Source organism: Hyaena hyaena, unplaced genomic scaffold (assembly GCF_003009895.1).
Source record: "Hyaena hyaena isolate Hyena2069 unplaced genomic scaffold, ASM300989v1 scaffold_473, whole genome shotgun sequence".
Taxonomy (NCBI): Eukaryota; Metazoa; Chordata; class Mammalia; order Carnivora; family Hyaenidae; genus Hyaena; species Hyaena hyaena.
The window spans coordinates 1331823-1347210 of record NW_024081105.1 but is presented as its reverse complement, the minus strand read 5'-3'; the positions used below and the strand labels follow the sequence as shown (position 1 = coordinate 1347210).

Below are 15388 nucleotides of genomic sequence, written 5' to 3'. Positions count from 1 at the left end.
ATTATGTTCGTTTTGATAGGAGAGATTTAATTAAGACAAATAATTTGACACTGCTTATGTCTACAAAGCACAATGTAAATTGAGGATCAGGCTAATTTGATGACCATAGATAAGCCAATAAAAGAAAGGATGAAAAAACTATTACCTCCAATATTAATTTGGGATATAGAAGTTGACTCTATTACCTGGCTAATGCAATTATTAATTTGTAGCGTTAAAGCCAACGATGTTTGGACAGTGGCAATGTATATTATTCCAAAATAGAAACTGATTTCTTACTTTGGCAAAAGTCATAAATAATAGGAAATATTTCTCTTTGCATTTAAGAAATACCTGAAAATTCATTGTTTCAAGAAAGTGTTTATCAAATTCAAAGTCATTAAATACATTTAAAAAGTTGTTGTAATGTTGAAATGTGATGTGGAAATGGGCCAAAATCAGTTTGGTATATTTAGTGAATGATTCAGAGTGAACAAAAAAGCAAAGAACAAACAATTTTATCAATTTATATGTTACCAAATTGAGAGGTTCTTTGACATTTCAAAACTGAAAGCTATCAACCTCAATGGAGGCAAAATAGACATTTGCCTTTCCAAATACAAAGACCTCATTCCAACAAATCTCAAAGATATCCTAGTCCAGATCCTATTTAGAGTGCCATGTTCTTGAAAATTTGCCTTGGCATCTCCTTTCAGAAAACAACCACACAGAAAATCTGAGGTAGTTATCAACTGCACACATCAAATAAGCATGAGGAAAAGTAGGCAGTCTCCAAAATAAAAAAGGTGGTGAACAGAATGTTAAAGACCTCATGAAAAAGTCTAACATTTTCTGAAAGACTCTGATGGGTTCTTACATGTGACCTGAATCAAGCAGTATCATCTGGGTGCTTCTAGAGAGCTTAGATTCTCTTTACTAATGAATATGTGCCAATGTCCATGTGATGAAGGAGTTCTATGAAGACAACTAATTTCTTGTATTCTTTTCCTGTATAAATTTGCACTTATAACTTTAACCATTGAGACAACAGAAAAATAATAGTATCGCTGATCACATCATCATAGTATTAATGAGAATCAACTCTGCTCAGTAGTTAAAACCCAGGAGAAGGAACAAAATGTGCCATGCCAAAATCCATCACTTTGGCCTTTGGATTTTTTTTGAGCTGAAGGCAATGAAGATCCAGCAGTCGCAGGACAAAATTTTTACCTCCCCTTTAATTGCCTATAAGTATTTAGATAGGGAGTCTGTACCAGGAAGACAGCTATTAACAGAGATAACTTTTTTCCTATAGGAAGGACTTATCTGCATGGCATGGTATACCTTTGTTTACCAAGCACTTCTGCTTCTCATCTTCACTTGAACTGTCTCCCTGTCCTTTGAAGTCCCAGACCCTTGCTTTCTGCTTCTTAGCTCAAGACTGTGCCTAAACCCCAAATGCCTGATAGTCTTTGAGTTTTCATTATTTTTGTGGGCCCTCCATATGTACATAATTAAATTTGTCCTCTCCTATTAATCTGTCTTATGTCAATTTAATTATTACACCAGCAAGTAAATGTAGAATGGAAAAAGGGAAAAGATTTTTGCCCTTAGACCCATATCAGAGAGAAGAGGAATTTGTGCCTAATATTTACCATCATGGACAGAAAACTGTGTTCTTAAAAATAGACTAGTATAATGGAAAGTAACAGAGGACATGTGTACAGTGGTGTGCCATAGAAATATACATAACATGGAACAGAAAGCAAATTTTAAAAGTTTGTGCATGGGATTCTTCCAGGCTGTACAAATAATACAAAAAGCTCTATAAAGAGGTGAGAATTATGGGGCGCCTGGGGGGCTCAAGTCAGTTAAGCTTCTGACTTCAGCTCTGGTCATGATCTCATGGTTCGTGAGTTTGAGCTAATGTCAGGCTCTGTGCTGACAGCTCAGAGCCTGGAGCCTGCTTTGGATTCTGTGTCTCCCTCTCTCTCTGTCCTTCCCCTGATCGTTCTCTCTCTCTTTCTCTCTCTCTCTCTCTCTCTCTTTCAAAGATAAATAGGCATTAAAAAAAAGAAGTGGGAACTGAATTGTACTTTGAACTATAATAAATGTGAAACCTAAAGTACGAATCAACATGCAGGAAGATGTATGTTTGATCCAGATTTACTGACTGATAATGCAAGAAACGAGAACAGGTATTCACCACAATTGATTATGATAGCCACAACCCATTTAAAAAGGGAAATCATTATCCTTTTGAACCTCCTCTATCACTCAAGTCAGTTCTAATCTCTACAGTTGTATTAGTTCCCCACTGCTGCTGTAACAAATTACCATGAACAGGGTTTTTAAAACAACATAAAGATATTAGCTTACAATTCTAGAGGTCAAAATTCCAAAATCAGTTTCTCTGGACTAAAATCAATGTATCAGCAGAAATGTGTTCTTTCTGGATTCTCGAGAGGCAAACTACTTACCTCCTTTAGTAGGACTGCCCTTTTTCCTAGGTTTGTGACCCCGTATCATCCTAACCTCTATTTCCATCTTCACATCACCTTCTCTGACTCTGACATTCTGCCTCTCTTTTACAAGGACCTTTGTGATTACATCCTGGATAACCCAGGATAACCTTCCTAGCTCAAGATCCTTAAGTTAATCACATCAGCAAAGTGCCTTCTCCCATAAGGTAAAATATACCTTATTTTATAACACGATTATATATGGTGGATCTAGATTCATTCTGTGAATGATTTGAGAGTATCTGCTATTTGCTCTAAAGTATATGTGGAAAGTATATTTGTGAATATATACACGTATTTAATTACTCTGCTTTTGTTTTTTATGATTGAAAAAACAATCCCCTTGTAGGATAGCAACTCCTTTGCTGGAGGGGCAGTTTTAAAGCGAAGATGCTGATTTATTTATCTGAAAGTATTTTCTAGAGGTAAATCATATAACCTTTCATTGATGGTATTGTTTTGTTGTTGTTGTTGTTGTTTGTTTGTTTGGTATGAGCCAAATGTACAATTGCTAGAATTAAAGGAATATAGCAATAACCTGAATGTCATGAGCTTGAAAATCTACAGAAATGCTTGAAATACTTTTTTAATTGTAAAATCCACTGTTTTAATTGTGGATTTTTACTTCATAATCTAAAACTAAGTCAATAGCCTCATTTTGTAAAATATTGCCTTCTAATCATTCCAACTGAACAATCATTGAATTAACATTATTTTGTGTGTGTGTGGTTGTTGTTTGCTTTTTACTGTCCTCCATTTACTACAAGCACACACATAATAGTAAAATCATAATATAGGTATATATTATATGTTTCATTATTTTTGTTCTAATGAAACTCAGAAATATGAGGAAAGGGGATTTTAAAGAAATATAAATACCCTGATCCCCCATTTCATATCCTTGTCCAGTAGAAGGCTATTTTATTTTTATAACTGTTCAAGTATTGACATACAAAATGAAGCAAGATGCTCCGAGAAATTCTGCCTACACTGTGGATTGTGAAGATTATGTGCATGTAGTAGAATTTAATCCCTCAGAGTAGGGATTCAGGAAACCTTAACTGCATATGGTGGCAGTAAATATGTGGGCATTGACACATGCATAGTTCAGGAGGAAGAAACAGACATTGAAGGAATTCGGTATAAAACACTATGAACATTTCAGCATGGTGTCAGGGTCAATGACATAGCTTGGAGCCCAGAAACTAGACTTGATTCATTGCTTCCAGTAATCAAATTTTGTACTTCAGCTGCTGATATGAAAATAAGGTTATTGACTTTAGATCTTCAAGATAAAAATGAATGCAAGGTTTTAGAGGGCCATTCTGATTTCATTAATGGTTTGGTGTTTGAGCCCAAAGAGAGCCAAGAAATTTCAAGTGTGAGTGATGATCGTACCTCAGGATTTGGAACTTGGAAGAAATGCAGACAGCTCATTTTCTTCTTCATTCCCCTGGAATGAGTTTGTGCTGGCATCCTGAGGAACTTTTAAGCTGATGGTTGCAGAGAAGAATGGGACAATCCGGTTTTATGATCTCTTGGCTCAACAGGCTATTTTCTCTCTTGAATCAGAACAGATGCCATTAATATCAGCCCACTGGTGCTTCAAAAACATCCTCAAAGTTGGAGCAGTTGCAGGAAATGATTGGTTAATTGGGGATATTACTGGAACCAGTTATCCTCAAGATAAGAGACCTGTCCACATGGATCAAGCCTGCTTATTGGGATGGTCTGTGGTTAATAAGAACTTGTTTTCAACCACCGGTTATCCTGGCAAAATGGCAAGTCTGTTTCAAACTCATCATTTAAGACACCCTCAACTCTCCTCGGTGGTTCTATAGTTCTCGGATCTGGCTTTTCCTGGCATAGAACTCTTCCACTGTGTGCAACTGGAAGAGACCATAAGTTGTTTTGGGTAGTGTACCTTACTCCATACATTTTGTATTTTTAATACATATTTTGGAGAACTTCCTATTTTTATGTCAAATATACTGTAAGCTCTAGAAATGTCCCAGTTGTTGCTTTTGTTAAATAAAATGTTGATGGTTTGAAAAAAAAGAAATATAAACAAAAGAATATCTACATATTAATATCAAGATATGGATATTTATCATTGCTTCAATAAAAACCAATTGTCTTAAAAATTTGTTTCCAAAAATATTTTAATTCACTATTTGATACTTCTAGAATATAGTCAGCAGGTTAGTTTAAGTAATGATGTCTATCCTTTGATTTAAGATTGTAAGAAAATCAGTTTATCTCCCATTGAGAAAGAATTCACAGCTACTATGATAAAAGATGATTTGTTATAGCTGTGGTTAAACTCAGGATCCCATTGTAAAAAATAATACTAAAAACTGAAACATTTTATATAATCAAGAAGATTGTGAAAAAATTATTATGCATAAAAATTACATTCCAAAATTAGTCTTTTTAATTTTTGATAATTTATTTAAAGTTAAGACCATTAGTTAATAGTTGGCACTCAAATCCTGGCTTGTTGAAAAAAAATGTGATCCAAATATACCTTCAAAAGTCAGTGACTTCCTGCCTTTTTTTTTTTTTTTTTTTTTTTTTTTTTTTTTTTTTTTTTTTTTTTTTTTTTTTTTTTTTTTTTTTTTTTTGCAGTTTTCCTGTGTATGTCTTTTTAAAGAGTCAGGACAATTTTCTTCTGGCTTTCTAACTATGATTTCAAACTCAAGTAATTATGTTGTGCTTTCCATGATTCCTTCTGGCTTTCTAACTATGATTTCAAACTCAAGTAATTATGTTGTGTTTTCCATGATTCCAAGTATAATTTTAGTTGTAAAATGTCTCCTTATTAAATATTCTTGTAGCAAAATAATTACATAGTAGAGAAAAGCAACTCAAACACCAAAAAAAAAAAAAAAAGATGAATTATTGCTTCCAACAACTAAGTAATACCCATATCTCATTGTGTACATTTTTGGAAAATAGAAATTCTGTAAAAGTGAGGTCTGAATTTTTCATCCATGTGTGATGAATCCGAGAATGACTGGAACAGTGGACACACACATAATTTTACTTATAGCTGTTGGTTAGCAATAAAAACTTTAAATGCTTGGTTCCTGGATGTAGACAGAGGAAAGGCAAGTTATTTCTTCTGCAAGGAAGCCTAAGTATAACAAAAGTAGCTATTTTATAAAATAGGATCCTAAGTGACAAATTGAATGGCTATATTTAAAATGCCATTTTCAGAGTGTGTTATTATTGTTTATATTTTTAGATTTATTCATTAAATTATAAAAGACTGTTTTCAATAAAGAATATAACACTGGCGAATGAAAGAAAGGGACACAAAATATCTATACTATATTACCTTTTGGCTTTGGTTTTGCTTACCTTTCTTACACATTTTTTTCTACTTTGGCACCCTCATTTCTTTACTTTCTATTCCTTTTATGTATTTGCATTATTAAAAACATATAAATTGTATGAGGCACAGATATGAATGAGGTCTCAGTAACTTCTATTTATGTCCAATTGTGACACAAGATATTTTCTGTGATCTTCCTGCATTTTATTCTGTTGATATTGCTGTGATTATGTGTGGGTATAATCAAGCATCACAGTTTAAGACTACACTCCATTTGTGGCCATCCACTTGGAGAGGATAATGGGATTTATCCACAATTAATCAGTGAATCAAAGTCTTGAGAATGGATAAGGAGTCTGGAGTCTAATCACAGGTCATGTTTGACTGAACGTGCTTGAGAGGTAAAGGGAAATCAGTGTCCTATTCAAGGTGTAAGGAACACTTCTGTTCCAAACTTGAGTATATATATTGTAAGTAAATGATCAGTCTAATCATTTTAAGTTAGCTGTGATGTAAACAATCCCAACACAAATTATTTATCAACAAGTATAGGTGAGACAACATATTGAATGCTTTAGTAATAGCATTAGCAGTACACAGGTCAACTTTCATCCAAGTTCAGTTAAATGTTATTTGCTGGACCACTTCACTGTTGAAACAATGCTCATATATTCAACAGCAGACTTGGTGAAAAAGTCCTATGTTAGACAGCATGTATGCCTATCTATAGGAGCAATCTTATTTGAAACAGAAGTCTAGATAAAGATTATCATTTAATTTCAAATGATTTTCCTATGTTTATTTCCTACTCCTAGACTTTCTATTAGGCCTAGCACCAACACAAAATTTCCCTAGGCCATACATTTATGGATCATATTGTGGGGAGGTTCAAGGCAGCCTTAATAATTAATAGGTAATTGTTGAAGTTGAGGCTTAGGTTGTCACATGTAAAATGAGCCCATAGTGACTTGTTAAATCCTAAAACTATCAGGAAAATAAAAAGTAGCCCCAATTATGTGTAAAAGTTGATACTTAAGAAGTTTCATATGACAGTTTTCAAATAAATGGCATATTGTTAATGTAAGACAAGCAGGCTTAGAGCTTTATTAATCAATTCAAGTTTCATAATATGAACCAGAAAATGTAAAGGGATTTAACTCCATGCTGCGTTTGATTTAAAATATATTTTCAAATTATCAAAATCCATATAATGTATTTATATCCAAGTGATATAAATACATTAGAATAAAGCAAACCTATTTATCCCACTTAGGTTATATACATTAGTTCATTGTTACTAGGGAAAAAATGTAATGTGTTTAACTCATACAAGTTAAATAGACGTGAGATTTGAAATTATATTCCAAACCTGGTTTTGATTCTAAAGGCTTTTCATTTTTCTGAAATAACAAACTACCTTTTCCTTATACACACACATACACATATATGCATATTCATAAACATGTATACTATATATGTATGTGTGTATGTTTTAAATGCAAGCCAGGACTTTGGCATATACAAAAGAAAGAGGTAAGGTTTGAATGATCTCAAGAAAATATAGAACAACGATGGGAATGAACTGTTTTTAACTTTCGAACCAAACTAGAATTCATAGGAGATAAAATAATGATAATAGGAATTTTTAATTAAAATAACCACTTAAAATCATACGAGTACTAAGAGGAAAAAATACATAGTAAAATGATATGAATCTGTAACTTATCTTAGATTCAGTTTATTTTGGAATGTCACTGAAACTCAAATATAATATGATTTTCCAGGCTGTGACTTGCTGTGAATACACACACATGCACACACATGCACACACACACACACAATGAATGAATGAATACTGGAGCTGATTAAACTGGATGAACAGACTACAACATTCAAAGGACATAATCAGAATACAACTCTCTTCTCCCCACCCCGAGAAACCACTTTACTCAGGTAAGCTATTCTGTAGAATTCATCCTTTCCTTCCCCTTGGATGAAATCTAGGGCAAGGCACGAGGAATATTCTGATCACTTTTAGATAATTAAGACTTCTGCTTAATCTAGTCAAGAGAAATTGTACTTTAGTTCAGTCTATTTTTGTAATTAATATATCCCAAAATGTGTAAAAAAACAAACAAAACCAAACAAACAAACAGAAAGTTTCAACCTTTCCTTCCTGCATCCAATATCCCTCACCGCCTGCAAAGACAGAAAGAGGATTAAATTTGAAGGAGAGATGAATGAAGGGCAGGTAAGCTCTACTTTGGCACCATTCTGGTGACTTAGCTTCAATACCCCGTGGGCATGAATGCTCTTTGAATCTTGGCTTTTTTTTCAGGTGACGCCGTGTCACGTCTTTAGGGCTCCCTCGTCCATTCTAAAATCACTCGGGTACCTTATATAAAGTTTCCTCTATATAGACAAACGTGTTCTGTCACGGACAATTGGTGGGCTACCTACATGTCATCTGTAAGGTGCTTAGCATTCCAGGGTGTACTTCTAGCTTCTTTCCCCTGACATCACCTAGCCTTCCTCCAGTGATCCAGGGTATCTCTCTCTAAGGTTCCCTGGAAAATCCTTACCCATCCTCCATTCTAAGAAATGCTGGACAAGCAGGCAGTCCCCACTCAAGCCATTTCTATCCCTTCTGCCAATGGGACCGTTGCCAGTCATAAGTGCTCAGCCTGTGGAACGCCTGATGCATCTGTGGTGCCCCTGAACTTCAGCAGATACGTGCCAGTTCTCCGAACAGTCACATCAAAGGCACTCTCCCTGCAATTGTGGGTCTACAGTTAACTGAAGCACTTCCAAAAATTCTCTCTGAATCTCCAACTCTGTGCCTACTTCAACTTTGAATCTTTTATAACTTCCAGAGGGTAAAGTGCCAAGTTTCAAAAACAGTACCTAACAATACTTTTGCTAGCACTGCCTGGGTAGTCTTATTTGAAAAAATGGGGATAACTGATTTACATTATCTGTAACCAAAAATGAGATTGAAAAGCCCCCACTTCAACACTTGTTTTGCTCCTTTGTAGTTTAACTGGATGTAGCTGGGGCAGAGTATTTATCAGTGAATATAAAAATGAAAAATAGAAAGTTTCCTTCTTATATATAAAAGTTCTTACCTAGAAGGAACCCAGAAAGAATCAAACACTGCAGATGGTGTGTAAGTAAGCAAAAACAGAAACAAACCTTTGGGTTTTATGAATACAGCCACATTCATGCAATGGGTCGATTTATGTCTTCACATTATATATTTGTCAAAATCGTTTGTACTCAAATCATGACCATCTACAACATACCCCTAAGAGGTATATATTTGAAATTTTAAAGTATCCTTCAAGTGTTAATCATTGAATATGAGGATTTAATAATGTAACTTTTTAGGTCTAACCATATTAAAATATAAATAATCAATGAGTTCAAATAGCCAATTTTCTTTTCTTAGAACGATCACTGAGATAGATGTTCTTATTAAGGAGAAAATAAGTGTGTTCCCTATCACTAATGCTAACCACAAACTTACATACAAGACATTCCTTGCTTACATCGGCATGTACTTTCCAAAACGTACTCTTTCATAGTGCAAAGGAATGCTCATTCCGTTATTACTGAACGTGATAACTATGAGAAAGAATCCTATGTCCTTCTTCCAGAAGGCCCTAATTCCAATGGTTTCCTTACGTATTTTAGGTGTTGCTTTTCTATCCATAGACTACTCTTCTGTATTCAACTTGTCCCAAATACCTTCATTACACAATTCTCTATAGTTAATTATTTGGGCAGGTTACTCTAGTATGATTTGGCAACTTTTGTCACTGGAGACATACTGATGGGAAGATCTAAAGAATGATTATAAAGAATAACTTTTCACTCATTCAGTAACAACACCAAGACCTATTAAATACATTACGGATGAATATATATATTAACAAGCTTCATACATGGCTAATGTCATCTCATTTTAAAAATCCTGAATTGGCATATAAGATTCTGATGTATTTAATGAGGGGAGATATAGACACAGGAAGGAAACTTTTTATTTGTGTATTAAAACATAGATATTGGCTGAAACCATATGTATAGGCACCAGTTCTAAAATTATGAGCTAGTACTTGTGTATCAGTGATCTTTTGATAAATTACTTTTCTATTTGGTTTCCTTAGTCATCAGAAGGTTCTTTTGAGATAACTCCTTATGATTGGCTAGCAAATGAAAATTACTGCCAGCTTGTCAATTTCCTTTGTATTTCCCAACTTTTGAAGAGAAATTAAACCAACAAAATTAAACAGAACAAGAATGTATCTGAGAAACAAGTTTGCCACTGGTTATAACATATCTAAAATAAAGCCATTTCATTTAAAACAGCTATATCAGATGATATGGACTTAAACATTAGAAAATGGAAAAGAAGTTATAGAAGTAACAGAAAATTAAATAGAAAGGAAAAATTAGTTCATTATAGTCATCCTGTGAGTTTCCTTAATATACCATACATTTTTAACATTAATCAATGCATAAAAATTATGTCAATGAGTGAGTTCAATTTTCCCTCTCTTTCCCTCACTTTCCCCCAAAAGAAATAAAACAGGCACATTCTAATCCAGATAATCAAAATAAGATTCAGTTTCTTTATATTTTAATGTTTATTTATTATTGAGAGATAGAGAGAGACAGAGTATGAGCAAGGAAGGGGCAGAGGGAGGGGGAGACACTGAAACAGCTCCAGGCTCTGAGCTGTCAGCACAGAGCCCGATGTGGGGCTCAAACTCACAAACCTTGAGATCGTGGCCTGAGCCAAAGTCAGACACTTTACTGACTGAGCCACCCAGATGCCCCAAAGTTCATCTTGTTAAAGGTCATTCAAAATCAGTTAAGTTATGGAGATGTATAGATCAAAATGTCATTATCTGTTGAATTACTGTGATACAGTAAAGTAATTTAAATAACACAGAACAGTAACAAGAGGGCTTAATCCTAAATCCCTGAATTCTTACACTGATTTTAACCTCTTTTTGACTGGATGGATCCAAATACTTTAGAATGAGGTGGCACTGAGATATATTTAAAATTATAGAAACATTTTTCCCATTGAAGTTTCCAAATCATTTTTTTTTTACAAAGGTAAAAGAAAATAGGCAAAGAGTATACATTCCTTATATTTTCTTCAAACTATTTATTTTGGTATCAATAATATGACATAGGAATTTGGGGTCTCTTTTCCTGCTAGGGAGCAGCAATCAAAACAATGCACAAATGCCTCATGATGATCATTTTTTAAATAGACTGTACTAAGTACAATTGTGTTAACTGTCACAAGAATTTTGCTTACTTCAAAGTCTTCATATAACAAAAAAGGAAAAAAAAAGGAAACAAAAAGCACAAAACAAAAAGGAAAAAAAATTTTAGAAAGATAAAGACCCAAAGTTTACAGTTGATTTTACACACACACACACACACACACACACACACACACACACACACAATGTCCTCAGTACGTTAATTGTTTTACTTATTTTTTAAAAGTTCAGATGTTATGGGGCAGACCTTTTACTATTCCTGTCTTATACTAAAATCCAATATAATGCTTGATAAGAAACAAATAGCACTGACAGAATGAACAAAAGTTTTCAATAATCCTGGAGAATTCTGCACCCCTTTCACATTCAAGTAAAGGAAAGTGGAAACTCCTTGTTTTAAATGCAGTATGAACACTCCTCTTTAGAAAGCACACCACAGCATTTCTTTCATTTCTCACCCCATTAACTCCCTTGACAAAGTGCATGCAGATCTTTGGAGGGTTCAAAGTTTTTGAAAGTTTCAGATATGCTGAACTGTGAGAGTGGGAGTTTCATATCAATTCTACTTGGCTAACAAGTATTTTTGAAAAATGATATTTTCCTTAGGTGTCTGCAGACTCCTTACATAAAAACTTACCAAGTGTGTCTAAACAACTCTACTTTTGACTTTGAAATGCAAGATGTCTAATCAGAAATAATTTTGAAAATGAGGTGATTCATTGCATTCAAATGAGTCAACTTGGAAACTGTAATTAACTTTTCACTCAACATTGTTACCCTCATTAGCAGAGGAAAACACTAGAATGGCTCAACAGAAAGAACACATTTGATATTAGTTATCTGATATTATCTGATATTATCAGTATTTGATATAATGTACCTACTTCTAATAAACAATAGGCAATATAAAATATAAATTACTTTTGCAAAGTTAAAAATATTGGCAATGCCAGATGAGAGAACAATCAATGCTAAGTAAGGACACTAACACATTCCTTTCAGTTCACTGATATGAACAGGGGGTTGTTTTGTTTTATTGACAGCTATTCTTTCCTTGTTTTTTAAATCTCAGTGATTTCATGTATCTATTTCTTAAGTGTCTAAAAATTGCCTGATTGTAAACAATAAAAACAAAATACTAACACATTGAAATCAGAATGAACCAAACACTTCCCATTTTTAATTACAGAAAATGTTTAGAGGTATTTAACAATTATCATTTCTATGACATCACTCAAAAATTATAATAACCTCTTTAAAAGCTCACTGAAATCTGCTAATAATCACTTTACAAGTAGACCTTGTATTTTAGCTTTTTAAGGCCAAGGGACCTTCCAAGTGAGTGGCCACATAATATATAGCATGTGCTTGCCATATATCAGGTATTAGATTTATACTTGATATTTCCACATGAATAAGCATGTAAAAGCTAAAAATGACCATGGACAAAAGACAAACGGCAAACTATTTTTCTTCTAAAGTCTTCTCATTCAAAGTCTTCTTTTGACAAGAATGACCAGTTCCTCAGGTTAAAATTATTCATTCTTCCTCACCCTTCAAATCAATTTTTTAGCATATTTTACAAACTGTAACTTGAGATATTTTCCCTACCTTCCTTTTATTTCCTCTTTCTAGTACTACTATAATCTTGGACTTGAACTATTGCAATAATGTCTTAACTTGGCATCTTGCCTCCATCATTTTTGCCCCTATATTCTAGCCAACTGAATAATTCTTTAAAACACAAATTGCATGATATAATTTCCCTGTCTCAAATTCACCAATAACTTCCATCTTATTTTAAATAAAATTGAGTCCTGACCTGACTGACAGAGACAGATTTACTGTCTCTTTGGACCGACTGCTTACCACTGTAAACTTACATATGATCATTTTGAAAGAAGGTATCATTCTTGGTATTGCTATTGAAGTTTTCTTTAATCCATGAATATCTAGTATTTAAAATTATTGCATTACCTAAAATAAGGAAGCTATTTAACATTTTGAATATGAGATATAATTATAGAAGTAAAATATGAAACAAAGTTAAAAATAGAAAATGTCACTTTTTGGAAATCCTTAAATACATAGTCAGTATGAGCAAAAACGAATTCCCCTGTTATTTCACTAAAACTTGCAGTCCATAGTGGTTGTGGGGAAGAGAAATCTCAATTTACCTTTATTTTAGTCATTAGAAATTAAGAAGCCACATTAAGTTTTTAGCTCAATTTGCATTTTAAGATGAAACAGGATTTGTGTATTAAAAGAATAGTATTTTTTTATATATTGTAGTAAAATATTACTTAAGTTTCCTTGATATATTCTGTGCTTATTTTAAAATTATCTTTGAGGGGTTCCTGCGTCATTCAGTCTGCTAAGTACCTGACCCTTGGTTTCAGCTCAGGTCATGAGCTCACAGTGGCTCATGGAGCCCCATGGCTGCTATCAGCATAAAGCCTGCTTGAGAGTCCCTCTCCCCCCAACCTTTTTGCCTCTCCTCAGCTTGCACTCTCTCTTTCATTCTCAAAATAAATAAGTAAAGTTTTAAAAATAATAAGGTAACTTTTCTTTGAAATTCTGCCAATATAAATGAGACCCCTACAAAAAAATTATAAACAAAAGAAAAGTCTTAAAAGACTCTAAGTGAGGAAAGACACTTGGCATATGCAGAGATTTACAATAGTTAAATGAAGGAAAAGAGGCATAGAAAAGAAGGACGTTTTGAGAGGTAAACAAGGGTACAGATGTGGAGACCTGTGTAGAGTTTGTTTAAAATATAATGGAATATCTGATTAGGGGTTAATATCCAACATATGTAATTTATCAAATCAACACCGAAGAAACTCAACAATCCTACTGAAAACATGGGCATAGGATCTGAATAGACGTTTTTCCAAAGACAACATACAAACACAACACACACATGAAAAGATGCTCAACATCACTAATCATCAGGGAAATAGAATCAAAACCACAATGAAATGACCTATCACCTCACACCAATCAAAATGGGTAGCATCAAAAAGATAAGAAATAAAAGTGTCGGTGAAGATGTGGAAAAGAATGAACTCTCATGCACTATTGGTGGGATTGTAAAGCACTGTGAAAAACAGTATGAAGATTTCTCAAAAAAATTAAAAACAGGGGCGCCTGGGTGGCTTAGTCGGTTAAGCATCCGACTTTAGCTTAGGTCATGATCTCGCGGTTCGTGGGTTCGAGCCCCGCGTTTGGCTCTGTGCTGACTGCCAGCTCAGAGCCTGAAGCCTGTTTCAGAGTCTGTCACTCCCTCTCTCTCTGACCCTCCCCTGTTCACACTTTCTCTCTCTCTCTCTCCTAGAAATAAATAAAAAACATTAAAACAAATGCTATATTTTCGAATAATGCCACTGCTTGATAATTACCCAAAGAAAACAAAGACACTAACTTGACAAGATATTTGCAACCCTATGTTTATTGCACCATTGTTTATATTAGACAAGATACAGATGCAACCGAAGTGTCCATCCATAGATGAATGGATAAAGAAAGAGTATATAAATAATAGAAAAATGTAGTAAATTAATTAGAAACAAATGAGTTTTTAATATTTGCCAATGCTTTATATAATTAATATGTAATTATAGGTATAAATATGTAATTAAGCTTTTAAAAGTTTACTTATTCATTTTGAGAAAGAGCGAGAGACAGTATGAGCAAGGGAGGTGCAGAGAGAGAAGGAGAGGGAGAGAATGCAAGCAGGCTCTGCACTGACGGCGTGGAGGCTGATGCCGGGCTAGAACTCACAAACCATGAGATCATGACCTGGGCCAAAGGAGGCTTAAAAAACTGAGCCACCCAGTTTCCCCATAAATATGTAATTGATTTTTAATAATGGCTGTATTTAACACTCACCTTGAAAAATTTCTGGAAGTTTAATAACCAGCTCTCCTAAGCCGGTATTAACCAATTCCTGCACATCACTGGTAACATATCTAAGACTGCAAGTGAGGTTTTTTTCAAGTCCTGTGAATCTCTTCATGTATTTAACACACACTCTATTGGTTAGCCTTGTATCATCTATTCAGTTTCGCTGTTCAAGAGTACAAGTCATGTTTTACTGTGTTACATGCATTCTAAAACAGCACAGACCTGAACATGTTAACAGTTACCCCGATAAAATTATCTATTTATTAGTACATCTATGACCTCTTCCTTCTAGCTCTAAAAGTTTTTGAGTGGAAAGAACATATCTGTAGAAGACTTTGAAACCT

General features: G+C 34.1%; 1 pseudogene; it reads left to right on the top strand.

The window, feature by feature from the left end:
* Positions 1-3457: 3457 nt before the first annotated feature.
* Positions 3458-4452, top strand: LOC120246585 (annotated as a pseudogene).
* Positions 4453-15388: the final 10936 nt, after the last annotated feature.